The 15,109-nt window shown below is 41.9% G+C and overlaps 1 protein-coding gene across 1 annotated transcript in view; it reads left to right on the top strand.

The window, feature by feature from the left end:
• CCDC162 (coiled-coil domain containing 162) overlaps positions 1 to 15,109 on the top strand; it is an 80,740-nt gene that overhangs the window by 38,343 nt on the left and 27,288 nt on the right. The window contains exons 17-19 of the mRNA XM_075414245.1: positions 11,510 to 11,557; positions 12,130 to 12,429; positions 13,071 to 13,247. The gene's annotated coding sequence lies outside the window, so the exon portion shown is untranslated. The remainder of the gene's footprint in view (positions 1 to 11,509; positions 11,558 to 12,129; positions 12,430 to 13,070; positions 13,248 to 15,109) is intronic.

The raw sequence follows: 15,109 nt of genomic DNA, 5'->3' as shown, positions 1-15,109 counted from the left end.
TGTTAACAGTAGAGAGAGGGAGAATTGATGCCGTGTACGTGATTCTGGTGAGGCCTCACCTAGATTGTTAAGTATAATTTGGAGATTTGTGTTCAGGCAAGGTAAATTCAGATTGGAATGGGAGAAAAGATGATCTAATATCATGCTGAGGGGAAATAGAGAATTTATTTTACAAAAGCAAATGAAATATCTTGGCTTGTTTATCTTAGCAAAATGAAGGCTGAGAGAAGATAAAATTGTTCTCTGTAAATACACCAGTGAGAAAAGCAAAGGGAATGGAGAGGAGCTATTTAAGATAAAGGCCAATTTTGGCAGCAGAACAAATGGATCTAATCACTGTGAATAAAATTAAGTTGGACATTAATAGGGGATTTCTAAGAAACAGACAACAAAGTTCTGGAAGGGAATGAGCAAAGGATAGAAAACCAACAGTTTTAAATGGGGCTTGATTCATTTATGAAGAGGATTTGCCGCAAAGTTGGGTGTGTAGGATAGATGACATTCCATTCGTGGTTTTTCTTTGTCTTAACCCTTTCTCTAGTTTTCTGCTTGAAAATTTAGAGTCTGTGTCAAAAACTCGGAAGCATTTGTATTCAGCAGCTGAAAACCAAGACATCTTTAAGATATATGAGCCACAACCAGTCAACTTACTTTGGTGGAAAACCTAATTTTCTGTCACAACTCTTCTCCATTGAAACAAGAATCTCTTGAACTATAGTTTGATATCCGGAACTTTCTTAGGCAAACTAACAAACAGGTTAATTTACTTCAACCCAAGAAATTCCATGAAGCAAGGTCTCCTTTCTTGGCAATTTGTGTTTCTTGTTTGGATACTCAGCTTTCTAATAAAATACAGCTTCTTGTTAAACTTCTGCTGGTTGAGTTATCTCTGTGTTGCTTCACTCATACACGTACATACACACACACACACACACACATAAATTTTCTGATAATTAATAGGGGTAAGGTTACACTGCAACTGTTCACTTAGCTGAAAAATCAATATCCAGTCACCTTTTTTTCATTAGACCTGTAGGAACTTAATATCTTGAAAGCCCTGTCTCTGTGTCAGATTTCATTAATATTTACCAACTGATTTAAAAGTTATCCAGAGGAAACAGATGGGCAGACCGGAGCATCACATGGCTGCATTTCTTTCAGGAACAGGGCTAAAAGGGCATACTCATTTGAGGTGATATACTTAGAAATCCCTGAAAAACAGCAGTAAATTGTAATTTTCCAGGGTGTGAATTCAGTGGAAAGTTATGACAAAATGTAAGACCTCATGATGCATATGTAAGACCATTAAGCAGAACGTTATCTTCATTTAGTAGAAGATGGTTAAGTCAGTCTAAACACCAGAATAAACCTATATAGTTTATTTAATGTGACATTTTGATGTACTATTTTTACATCTTCTTTTGATGTGATGAAGTGCACAGTTCATTATAATGTGAACTGTTACAGGCTCAGATTCAGACTGAAACATCAGAAAGGTTAGTAACCTTTTTTCCTGCTATGCAGAGTAAAGTGAAGTGAGTCCACCTACATTTGTGGATTCCTTCTATCAGACTTTTGGGGACGACCTGCCATAATTAACTCCCATTATTTGGCTCTTTCCATTCCTGGAGTGAAAAGTCATTCACATCTGAAAGTACACGTTTATGTTGTGTGTACTGTTCCTTCTGGCCCTTGTCGCTTCTCTTTGTTCCTCAGTGTTCCTCAGTCCTTGTTTTCTCCGTATTCATCTTCTACTGTCTGATGAAAAGGGACGTGCTTTGGTAGAATAGTAGAGCTAGACAGTGCAGCTTTAGTCTGAATTTTGCTTCTGTCTGTTTTTGTTTGACACAGTCACCTTTTTAGTATCTTTTCTTTTTGTCTGTTTTTCGCCTTTACACAGTAATAATAGGCTGATTTGTGTGCCGATGTCTGTTTTGTACAGGCTATTAATGTATCTCTACTGGTCAGCGAAGAAAGCAACTTTTATAATAATTACACAGAGCTCTTTGTTTCAAGACCTTTGATTTGATTTTGGCTGTGCTCCATATGTTTATTGATTGATGCTCATGGGGTCTTTCATATACTAGTTTGTCTCCTCTGCTTTTCTTTCTCTTACTTTGCAGGCAGGGAATGCTACCTGATTCTAAATGACTAAGGGCTGTGTCTTCTAGGTCCTATTTGTGTGTTTATCACATTCTCACAACATGTCTTCTCTGTGACCTGATTTCTTGACTGATAAAACACCTGCCTTTCATGTTAGGAGGAAGCAAGGGCCTATCTTATTCCTTTGCAGTCTGCATCAAAAAGTCAAAATCTTTCTATTTAGCATCTTCTTACACTACATGAGAAGAGCTATCACAGGCCAGATCAGTGTTTCTCTGGTCTTGTGTCTGAAGGAGTGCAGTGATGGATCCATAGGGAGGGAACACAAAAACCAGGACAGTGCCCAACTTCTGACCCTTGGTGATTTAAAGATTTCCTGAGCTGGTGGTTGTACTTAGACCGTGTGTTTACTGTCTGCTGATGGACTGCCCTTATAATTTGTTAGATAGGAGAGGTAGTATTGGGGTTGTGTTGTGCTGGGGGCTTCTAGAATAAACGTTTCTGAAGTTATGAAGTCACTATTTTAATAGTAGTAGTGTGTACGAGCTCTGCTTGTCTATTGAAGCTTCCTCTCTGGCAGTCAGTCCTCTTCTCAATTTCTAATCTAAAATAATATTCTTCATCTCTCTGACAAATGCAGTCCTTTCTAAATAGGAACAGTTAACATATATCCCTTGATTTTCCCTTATGACATTGTAGCCTCACAACTTATTGTCCTTTGTAAGCGCTGTCTGTGTCAATCGAATGGGCGATAGTAAGCAACCATCAGCTATCTGGGTACAACGCTTGCTTCGTATCCACCATACTATTTCAGACACCAAGAAATGTTTTAAGTTGAATGCAGATGTCTCATTGAAATGAACCTGATGGATGCAGGTTTCTAGGTGTGCATTGCTTACGGCAGTCAGAAAGTTCATTTTTTAGATGTATCCATGTGGTTTTGTTTCTAGGTTACATAAGGCTTTTGCAATGGAAGCAGGATTTGGGGAGTTCCATTTGTACCTGAGGCCCGTGCTCTTTGAATCTGCATCTCACAGGGAGAAAGCAGACCACCTCCCACCAATATTCATTACACCTCTCCTGGAAGATGACAGGTAGACTAAACTTTTTTTGAGTTTCACAGGACATAATCTCTTTCGATTGGAGGGGATCAAGCCTTTAGTCTGTTTAGGCTTGTATATAAGCCACGAAAAGATTAGTGTGTAAAATACATAACATTATTCAGGCAGAAAATATAAAATGCTGCATGATTTGTTTCATTTTTATGTAAAGTCTGGGACAGCATAACGCTAATTCAAAGCTGTTGAGCAGTGGAAGTGGGGAGACACCAGATTTGTGTGGAATGCTGGCAATTTTGGATCTAAAGTGCATTTTCTTTCAAAGTGAAGGACGCCTAACGGGGCTGGCCTGAAAGTGATTTCCCCAACCCCCATAGGTAGCAAAATGGGACCTTGAAAACTGTTGTGAATAAAGTCCTTATTCTGAGCATGAAGAAAGCTTATTCTCCTAGAGTTATACCGCACTTCACGAAGTGGCATCTTTGATCTTTGTTTTTCAACTCAGTGACTACTAGACCCAATGTCTGCACAAGGAAAAGGCTATTTTTTATCTTCTCTTTTCCCCTGAGGAAAGTGACTGGAACAAGCAGATTTTACAGTTGCCTTGATTTACTCTTTAAAGAGTTGGTAAATATGTGCATTTATACACACACATAAATACACTGGTTTGTGTGTATTTTATAGTGAGGTTTAGGAGGAAGAAAGCAAATAACCTGTGAATTATCTTACTATATTCAGGGAGAGCATCCTGTCAGTCATTCCCTATGGCTAACATGGGAGGCAGGGCTCCCTTCCGACCTCTACGTGTACCACCTCCAGTCCCGTGCTGTTGTTTGCATCCTAGTCACTTGCATACACTTTAGGCTGCTGTGAAAATTGGGCTGTTCCAAACAATTGTAGCAATTGCAAGCAACACGGAATGCATCTTCAGCTCCTAATTGAACTGGGGCAGTGACGGATAGCAGAGGCCAGAAGACAGTACAGCAGCACCAAAAAACACATTAGGAACATAGGATATATTCTTTTTCTTACAAAACTACTTCTGAAAACTAAAGCAACATCGTAAAGTCATTAGGGACTAGACTGACCCATTCTGTTATGTGTTCTAAATTTAACTGGGGAAAGAAACAAAAAGTATTTCTGAATTTATCACTATTTTCATCCTCAGTTTGGCTTCTTTCTCTGTCATGCTCTATGTTCATAGATAGTTCTGCTTTCGTTCCAGATACATTCCATCTAGCTTACCATTAAGCATCCAAGAAATTGGCAGTCATATTGAAAAGTTTAGTTTCCGTACAAGAGATGGTGTTATGCAGGTGAACAATTTAATTTACAGAATCAGCAAAAAATATGTATTATGTTATTATTTATTTGCTAGAATATAAAAGGGCCTCAGTCATGTGTTTACTAGACACTATAAACTTCTCTATAGTTTGTCTTTCTCTGAAAAATAATGTGATTTAGTCTACTGTTTTATAATTAACTTCATAAAATTGCACTGAAAATTTGATTGTTAATGTGACCTAATCCAGGGAGGCTTACTGTGATGAAACTCTTTAAATCAGCAGAGTTTAGTCTGAGGAACTCTGCTAAATAAAGCAAGGTGCCTGTGTATGGCTGTATGCACACATAGTACCAATATTTGGCATCGAGAATCCTGTAATGAAAGAGAATGCCCTTAGTCTTCAATGCTGTTTTGCATACTTAGTCCTTTCCTTTTTGTATGAGTGTATAAAACCAGTATCCCACAGTGCCACACTATGGGGATTTCTTCTTTAAAACTCTCCACAAAGTCTCCTTCCTGCCATCAACTCAGTCATGACCTGTACTCTGCAGCAGGGTGGCATATAGTTAAAAATATGCCAGGGAGAAACAAGTATGTTTTATTTGGTGTCTATGCCTTTCGCAGCCTGTTTGCACTTGGCTGCACTGTCTGGCACCGTCCTGCTCTACAGAGTAGAGCTGAGAATTTAACTCACTAAATACAAATGAACGAAAGGTTTCCTTGATCTCTACATTCAGTCACGTTTCAATGATAACAACGCATACAAATATAATAGAATGCTCTCCCTTACCCCTCCTTTAATTAAATTAAGCTGCTGAAGTAGTACAAGACAGAGCGTGATGTCTGTAAAGAAACTGGCCTTTCAAATGGCAGGTGAAATGCCTGACACGTTCTTTTCCCTCTCCTTAGCTCTGGTGTCCATCTGGAATAAGGAATATGCAAGTTCTCCTGGCCTGTCAGATCATTCAGAAAAACGCACTTTTGGCAGCTGTTCAGCAAGCCTTCTTTTGTTACTTGGTCCAGCCTCCCAGTCCCCTGGACATAAAGGTTAGCAGCATCTTCTTCCTTACAATGGACTAGTAATGAGTTTTGTCTGACTTCGCCCAAAGTGTGTATCTGTTAGTTCTACTTATAAGCATAATTGGATGGTAGTCCTGCGCAACACTTGGAACAGCATCACTGATGACTGCAGGAACTGCAGTGATTGTGTATTAGCATATGACATAAAAATAAATGGTGTCACATCAGTGTTTTATTTAAAGTCTATTAGCTGGGTAAGTGATGGAGCATAGCTAAAAATATACCTCAAGAGAGGACTGAAAGAGGTTGGAGATGAATTGGATTCAAAAGGCACAAGTGAAATCTTATAGCCTGTGGCATGCAGTAAGGCTAGCAATCACAACCTGACCTTGAAATATGCATTCTTCTGGGAATCAGTTCCTGCTGCTTTCATTCATCCTGTCTTCTGAAAACAGAAGTGTGGTCAACACTGTTTCCAATGGGAAACACTCATTTCAGCCTGATGCCACAATGTTGGTTCAAAAGCTACCTGCTAGGGTTAACAAGCCATTACTGTTCCTTGTCTTACATTTGGCTTGCTTTTTTCATCCTGTGTTTAAGATATGGTGCTCAGGAGCTGCCCTTGCTTCATACATGCTAAATCATCGTAGGGCTCTGTGATGCATTTTCTCAAGCAGCTGTTGTGTCTCTTCCAGAGACAGCTGCATTACACACGAGCTAAGCGACCTCATATGCGATGTTGAATTCATAAGCAAATAGAGATTCTTTAGGGCTTGTCTTGCCTTCTCTGTGCTTATATTGACACCTCTTTCCATGTTCCTTAGGACACCCCATCCATCCCCGCTCAGGCCCCTCTTGCACCCCTAGCGCTCACCGTGCTCAGTCCCTTGCCACCAGGCCGTATCCTCAGCTCATTCCTGTGTATGGGCAGTGCCCATGTTTTGCTGCGTAGCTGCCCCAGCTGCGAGCCCAGGTGGATGCTGCCTCTGGGGAGCTGAGCAGGCCAAGCAAAATAGCTGGGGGTCAATCTCTGTTGCCTTTTCCTGGAGCGCGGGGTTCTCCTCACTAGCTGAATGCTGATTTTGCAAAACTGGAAGGAGCTTTATACCCTTGAGACATCTGTTCTTACGTCAAATGTATTTAAAATTAGTCAGAGAGTTCAAAAGTTGTTAGAGATGGGTTGAACTAGTGAAGAGAAAGAGGCTAAAACATCTCCTGTGTGAGACCAGTTTCTTTCTGAGTTTACAAATGAAAAATAGACGTTGTCATGACTCCCCGTTGTCTCATTTTGGGTCACTCAGAGCTGCAGCATGGGGAAGGGAGGGAAAGACATCTCATGCAGCTGTGATTTGCAAGCTCCGGAGCATGAATTGCCATTCCTAGAGTAGTGTCCTATATACTTTCTTCCCTTACGCTGGAGATGAATGTAAGGGAGCTCCCAGGGCCAAGACTCACACTAGAGACTTCCAACTGCACCAGAACAAACTTCTTTCACTACTACATGGTTTGTATCCTGCCCCGACACGAGCAGGACAGTGATTCTGCACCATACAGCTGACATCCATTGGCCCAAACAAACTGGTATCCTGACGGTCCACCAGAAGAAAGCTCAGTGCCGTGTGGCCAGAGCCTCCTGCTTGCTTCTAGAGCAGGAACCCTTCGCACCACCGATCTCATGCAGCTTTCGGCAGTGTGTGGGCCGTGTCCCAGGGAGCTGCTGCACTCTGCAGCTTCTTGGTGGGCACCCGGGCGTTGGCAGCTGGATGGACAGCTGTGCAGTCTCCCAGGGCTGGCCACGGTCTAGTCCATCCCAGAGGCTGGTTTCCATACCCTCTCACAGAGAAGTCTGAGATTCCCAGTCTTCGTTTCTCATCAGTCTCTGCAGCACTGAAATCCTCATGGAACTGAGCAACCTTGGGTTGTTTCCCAAATCGATCCTCTGCGCTGCCATACAAAGCGCTGGTGTTGTGTGTCTGTGCTGATAGCCATGAGTAGTCTTACTCTGGAAATAGCTCTTCATCAGCTAGTTGAAAAGGATTGGTCTGCCCAACATTCGGAGCTCTTTTACTGCCTAAATACTGAAAGGTTTCTTTTCCACAGAATGGCAGCGACTGTATTTTTTGTTTTCAGATGTCTCCTATCCTCTGTAAATCATTTAATTGCTGCTGCACCCATTCTGGATCAGTTTTTGCTGATTTACATTCAGTGGATATCAGCTAACTAATCAAACACAGATGACAATTAATACAACCAACAGAGGCAATGATAAGGAGGTCATGGATTTGTTGTTCTAGATTTACATGTAAAATTGGAAAAAATCTTGTATAACCTCCTTCTATAGGAAAGGGAGATGGCTGCAGGATGTCACAGGCTGTGTCCATGCGGAGGGACCCACCAGTGCCGCGGGTGGTATGGTTGCAGACCCAACACAGGCCAAGGCCCGTGGCATCTCCCTTCCGTCCATGTGAAGAAGAGCTGGTTGCGTGATGCTGAGGGAGCTGTGTGCTCTGCAGCATCCACCCTGATCTGGATGGTTGCTAACCAAAACCTATGGGCTGTGCCATGAAGGGTACAGGCTTAACCAACCCAATCTCACCATGCAATAAGCCCTCATGCAGGCCAGCCCATTTGATACTGGTCTAGGACCTTCAGAATGGCAAACTCTGATATATTCGTAACCTCAGTGCCCACTTTCTCCGTACTGACTCTCTATAGGCTGAAGTATTTGTCAGGAACTATGTCCTCGTTTCAGAAATGTCACTGCCCATTTACTTCTCAGGAAGTTGCTCACTGCTGTTTTTTTAATATAGGTTGTATTAAAGCGGGAGGAACTGCCCTCTGGGTAAGAAGTCCATTTTCTGCTACAGCAGAGCAAAGATGTTCTGCGGTAGACCCATCTGCAAGCTGGCACTAACCCAAGCCAAGCTAGTACTTAGTAGAAGGAACTCAACTCTCAAAACATGGTGCTTTTTGCCCCATTTTGATCTTTCCCTTTCCCACTATATGCAAAAGACAATAGTTCTCCTTGGCTTGCAGGGGAATTAGCATGCTTTTTTAGCCCCCTGCAACTGATATGGAAAAACAAAGAAAACTGGATTGCAAAGTGCCTGCGCCACCTTTGAAATATGACTTCAAGAACTTAGAAAAGTACCACTTGTTCCTACTTGAAAGTTAGGCTTGTTTTTACATAAATAAGAAGACATTTCTGAGGTTCCTTCCTACCAGGAGCCACTGAGACTTACACAGGCAGTGTGGGAGCCTGAGTGTAGTTTTTGTGTTTGTGGGGAGGCAAACTGATTTTCCAGACAAGTGAGATAGATATACAATTATTTGTACACATTTGAAAATATGAATATCTGGGAATATTCATATTTCATTCGCAGCTGATTGAATGTTGAGAATGTTGTCTGATTTATAAATCGGGTGCTGTCTCTGACTCTGTTGCTGCTACAGTTTCATTATGCCTGTGCTCAATGAGAAATGTTTTTTTTCTGTGACTTTCAATGAACCCAGTGAATTATTATATCATAAAGCTAGGGTAAATGAAAGCATACAGAATTGCAAATCTGCATTGATTTAGTAGGAAGAACTGTCAGTCTTTACGAGACCAAGCACAGAATTGATATTCATGATATTTTAGGAAGGAAATATAAGGCTAACAAGTCAGAGCAGTTCAGCAAGTGGAAGAAATTCAGTGTCTGGGAGTGAAACAGAGGATCAGCTGCTGCAAGCAGCCACATTGGCCCCTTAATTTTCTCCTGCGCGTTCTCCAGGTTTACTCTGTACCGTTAAAAGGTATTATGGACTTCACCTCCACTGGGTAGAGGTCAGTCTGGTACACACGTGAATCCCAAGCACTACCTGCTTTAAATTACCCTGGGCCTCTACCATGATGGAATACAGTGGTGGCCTCTTGACTGTCAGGGCACGTTCCCAGATGCCCTGGTTCTTCGTGTGAATTAGAGGTCTGAGACTGGTCAAACCTCATGGAGATAACCTGTTATTTGAAGGAGGAAATCCAGGTATCTCGTAGGAGTTTCTAAACATCAGTGAGTTTGCAGGTGAAAACATTGCAAAATTATGAGAAATAATAAGTGAGCCAGGGTACAGGCATCAAACACGATTTTGGTCCTCTGGCAGAACAGAGCTTGGTCTCAGCGCTTGAATGCCTACTTACTCATTCCTTGGCCCCATTCCCTGGCTTTTACATGGGGTACTGTGTACTAACAAGGTACTGGCAAGACCCAGTTAGAGTAATTTTTTTATAACAATGAACGCTGATCAGCTGGAAGTCAAGCACTGAAAACGCTGTGCTAATTGAACAACCTGTGCTTCGAAGATATAAATAAAAAGGCATTCAACGTGCCCAGCTTAGCCCCGGCAGCCTCATGGTTCCTGTTACTGCCATAATGCCAGTACAAGGAGGTACATTATTTTTTTTATTTTGTCACTATTTCTTTCATTTGCACTGAAATTAAAGATATGTAGACTGGGAGACTGTCCCCAGAGCTCATCTCATCTCTTGCAGATGACCCACAAGATCCAATGTATTTATATCTGTTTCATACAAGCAACGAGTAAACTGAATGTCATTGGAGAAGCTATGTCTAATCTAGAGAAGTTATTTGAGTAGTTCAGATGGTTGTTATTAGTTTAGCTTCTGAGAGGTGATTCTTCTCAACTCCCATGCCTTTGCTCCCTTTTTAGGCCTCCAGAAGCTTTCATTTCCATTCAGCTGGAGAAACAGGGCCCCTGAGATATGATGCTGAACACCTTCATTCGAAAGAGAGAAGCGCAGGGCAGCAGACTGCAAACCCCTGTAAATACATCAGGAGGCCCCTCAGCGTTTTTGAAAGGGACTCAGGCTTTGGCATGTAGGCGAAGTGGTAGCTTAGAGTTAGCATTGTACTTACTCTGTGGTTACTTCTAGGAGAAAGATGACCCGGTGGCAGGTGTGGAAACCCCAGCAGACGGGAGGAGGCTGGGATGTGGCCAGGGTATGCGGGCCGGGCGCAGGGCTGCAGATGGTGGCCTGGCTCCACTGGCAACGGTGGGAGACTCAAGGGAACCTTCTTCCACTGCGCCGTCTCCCCGTGGTCTCCCATGGGCACGGCTGCAAGGCTCGTGGCGGAGGTTTGTGGAAAGCAGCAGCAGTCTGCAGACACGTGGCTAACTAAAGGTTGTGGACACCAACAGGCATTGCTCCTAAACCATTGCCAGCCTAGGTAAGGAGGTAAATTCTGGCTGTAGTTATTTCGTTAGGCGCAGAACTATTCTGGGCTTTTACATGTGAAGCATTCAGCAGTAGCCCTGGCTAGAGACGGACTATGAGGAAGGCTCCTTTAATAAATATTTCTAGCAGTTTTGGGTTTTTTTAACGTTAGAGGAAGATGTGAGAGTCATAAAAAAATACGAATTGTAAAGATACCATGATGGGTATAGATTTTGCCTTTTGCAAATTCCTCTTTATCCAATGTGTAAAGGAGAGAACATGGATCCTGTATTAAACTGCTTGTGATTCTGTAACTTGTGCTGAATATGTTACAGGCTAGGCATGACTTTTAAGAATTTACCAGGTAGTAAAATCAAACTCCTTCCACACAAACCCTTAACGGCTCTTCTCTTTTTGAAATAGTCAGCATAAATTATGTAGTTTAATGTACTCATAACCTTCTTACCAGCTCAGTAGGCTATATGAGTGCATGAGGAAATAACTGCTAGCTGCAGGCTCTTTGGGGAAATATTACAGAATTTGTGAACAAAATCATATGAACTAGACTTGAATAAAATAATTCTGAATTTATTTACAAGATTGCCTTGAATGTTTACTGGGTCTGGCAATACTAGTTGAAATGTTTCTTGATGTTTAGCGTCCTTACAGTTTTGGAATTCCATAGTTTAGATATTTGTAATACTGTACATGATCCGGAGGGGTTTTTAGAATTATATTAATAGAAAATATTACAAGTGTTTTGGCTTTGTTATAGTCACAGTACATGCAAGTCCTACATGATACTAAGAAAAAAATATTGTCTCATTATAGGATGAAGTTCTGAAACTCAAGAGACATTATTGTTGAGTATTGCCATAAGTAAGTATACCTGGTATAGATGTTTACTGTATGTCTAGTATATGTTTAATATAGATCTCATGTAGACATTTCCATACAAACACATCATGTTTTAAACATAACTCTTGCTCTAAGGGCATCTTTTTCACATGGATAATACGAACTTACGGACTTTGTATACAGAATATTATGAACATACCTGTAAGCCATTTTGCAAGCTAAGGAAAAGAACATTTTCAGTGGTTTAGTGGGATAACATTACAGGCAGCACAAGCCATGTTGCTGGGTGAGTCGGAAATATGCCACTTGGTTTGATGATGGATGCTAAGTAGAGACACACAACACCAACACTTTCTTGGTATTTCAGCAGAAATACCACATAAATGTCACTGACATGAGCGATAAATTGTAGTGAAGATAATGTGCAGTAGATCAGAAAATGAATGAGTGGGATGTACTATCCTGTGAATTCAATCTAGTTTGTTAGACATCTTGGGAGAAACCAGAGGTTCAAACAGTTGGACTTGATATTCTTTTTTTTTAAATCTGTGTTCACATGTCAATGTTCAGTATTTTATGGTTTTTATTCTCAGGCAAGTTTACATTTCTGGGACCTTTGTTGTGCACACAGTATCATGAGACTGAGAACACACGCCAAAAAGGAAGGAAAAACGAATAAGGAAATGGACTATTTCTAGTCTACTTTCACTGAGAAACAGACTTTACTCGATATACTGCACTAGGCTAGTTTATGTGTCACCTTTCTGCTGGAGTGCATAGCCTATTATGAAGCCACCTAAGAGCTGTATGTTCCAGATCCACTCTGTCAAAAGCCTGGGTGAGAACCCAGCCTGTGGCCAGCATCCAGGTCTGTCTTCTCCTCATACGCCCAGGTATGCAGAGGTGCATGCGAGCAGCCTTGGGAAAGAGCATGGCAAGGAGCAAGCTGCAAGCAGGGCAGCTATTCCGGCAAGCCATGGTTTGCAAATGATGTGGTGTTGTGTGATGCTGCAGGTGCAGACTACCTTTAACCCAGGTGCAGCTTATCAAGTGTGTAGGTAAGGCCAGACCGATGGGTCTGGAGGCAGTTTGCACCAGGGGCTGGAGCGGAGTTTCAGGGCGGCTCAGTGACGATGAAATCTGACTCAGGGTCATGCTGTCTAATTCCCAGTTCTGCAATTAACTCTTTATCTCACTTAGCTCCTTCCTGCTTCTGCTTCCTTATTGTAAAGCAAGTATCAATCACTACCACAAAGTGTTTGCTGTAGTAACTTGCAGACATTTCTCAGGCATTGTAAAGACATCTGTGTAATGAAAAGCATTAAATCTAAAATTTACCTTCGTTCTTAAATGCCACTTTTGCAATTTTTATCCCGCTGGTTGTCACAGTACAGAAGAATAATAGCTTGTAAATTTTGATGTAGAAGATGCCAAAGATGTCCATACAAAAAAAGATTAAGCTCAACAAAGGCAGAATTTATCTGGACAGATGATGCCCTGCACAACACTACATATTTAAATTATACTTTTTTAGGCTGAATCAGCGTGTGTCCCAGCATGCCCTCAGAGGTCAGCTCATCGGGTACTACAATAGCCTAAGAAGCCTCTTAGATGATTTCCCTGTCATCAGAGACAAGTACTTCATAATTGGACTATCTCAAGGAAAAAAAGAGGAGCAAGACTTAAAGAAAAACCTTGCAGCTAATCCCAGGTTTGTATGATGTTTGCAAGCGTGTTCCCGGGGGCCAGAGTCCTCAGTCAGAGCGTATTACTGAGTAGAGGTGAACACATTTGTAAGGGGAATGGTGGTCTGAAAGTGCCTCGAGCTGTGTGTTCTGACAGTCTTCAGGCAATTTTGATGGATGGAGAATATGCACAGTCAGAGTCGCTCGTATAAGCTCGCATATGAATAAGGAAAACTTTAGAAATGTGCTAGCTTCTAATCCCAATGCTATATGTAAGGGGGAAAGAAATGGATAATCTCATTTTCAGGATGTAAATCTTTTGCTTTAATGGTTAAGCCTAGATAGTGAGAGTTGTCTTACCCTTTAAATTTTATTTACTGAAGATTTAAACAAAACCTGTTAATAAGTTGCAGACATGTGACTTGTCAGAAGTTAGGAAAGGAGAGGAAGAGCACACGACAGACTAGGGGATGACCCTGTATCAGCTGCTTCTTTCAGAAGGGACCTTTTTTTTGGCCATGTCACAAGGATGTCCTTCCTCAAAACTTGTGGCTAGCAAGGCGAGAGCCCTTTTGCTGAGTCTCTGTAAGTCTCTGGGCTCCCCATGTTAGCACCAGCAGGCAGATGGTTTTAGATGTGAAAGCAGTCACCCAGCACACTGGTTTTGCTCTTGACCACCTTGTTCCCCAGCAACCAAGAAGTTCTGCAGCAAATGCAAAAAAAACCAACTCGGTAAGGTTCAGGCAAAAGTTTTGGTTCCAATAACAAATGTTGGGAGTGTGATTACAAGGCAAACAAATCATAAAATGTGGTTCAACATGATGCTTGAGAAGGTGATTGTTACCCCTTTCCTGTAGTTGAACTGCAGGCGAGCTGCAGACTTCTGGAGCTACACCAGTTTTGGGCTGGCTCTTACCTTGGCTAGTAGCTACTGGGGAGTAACCCCATCACAGGCCCATGGCATGGGCCTTTTTTCTTCCTTTATCTACCTGCTTTTATTGGGTGTATCTAAGGCACTGTATTTTGTACTGCCGTCTCAGATGCCCTGAGAACCTTTTAAGCTTTATAGTATTTTGCATATAAGCTTAAGAAGTTGTACGTGGACCAGCACAACACATTCACTCCTAGCTTTAGAAGGAGCCTTCTCTGGACACAGTAACAGAAGAGATAATAGTAATCCTAGAGCAAAATGTTAATTTCAAGCTCAAGCTACCCCCCCACCCCAGGTTCTTTCCGTCTGGGGGTTCGCGGGTCACACAGTGTCCATCTTCTGCCCTGAACTCATTCGGGAGTTAGGACCAAGAGTGGTTGTTTGTCATAGAAACTGTTTCGGTTGTCACTCTAGTTTACTGGCAAGGACTAAATCAAACATGAGCTATTTACACAGAGGAGCTGAGTCCAGCTGCAGAACCTATACTTCTGCAGTTCATGCTATGCACTACCTGCTACTCGTGGTGTCGTGGGAACATCGAGCAAAGAATAAAGCCATGGTGCGTTTCAGGAGTATTCGTCTTGTGACAGAGAAGGTCTTGCAGAGCATCGCCTCTGTTGGGATATTCAACATACAGATCAGCAAGTCCTAGCATTGTGCACCTTAATCAGATATTGGCTTGTGCTGCTTGGACCTGTAACTTTTCAACGGCAGCAAAATATTTCAGTACCCTGTAATACTTTATAGGGTTATACTGTTACACTTCTTCAAAAATGTTAATATAAGCATATTAACTTGTAAGCGGTTATACATTGTCCTTTTACACTGTAAAATGAAACATCCTAGAAAATAAGCATGTATACACACACGTATGCCCTTTTATTTTGCAAATAGCCCTGAATTTTCTGAGGTTGCCTTTTCTCCTCCTGTGCTTCGACGCTTGCCTGTGTCCCCCCA

This window comes from Opisthocomus hoazin, chromosome 2, assembly GCF_030867145.1.
Source record: "Opisthocomus hoazin isolate bOpiHoa1 chromosome 2, bOpiHoa1.hap1, whole genome shotgun sequence".
NCBI classification, from domain to species: Eukaryota; Metazoa; Chordata; class Aves; order Opisthocomiformes; family Opisthocomidae; genus Opisthocomus; species Opisthocomus hoazin.
This window is presented reverse-complemented; position numbering and strand designations above follow the sequence as displayed.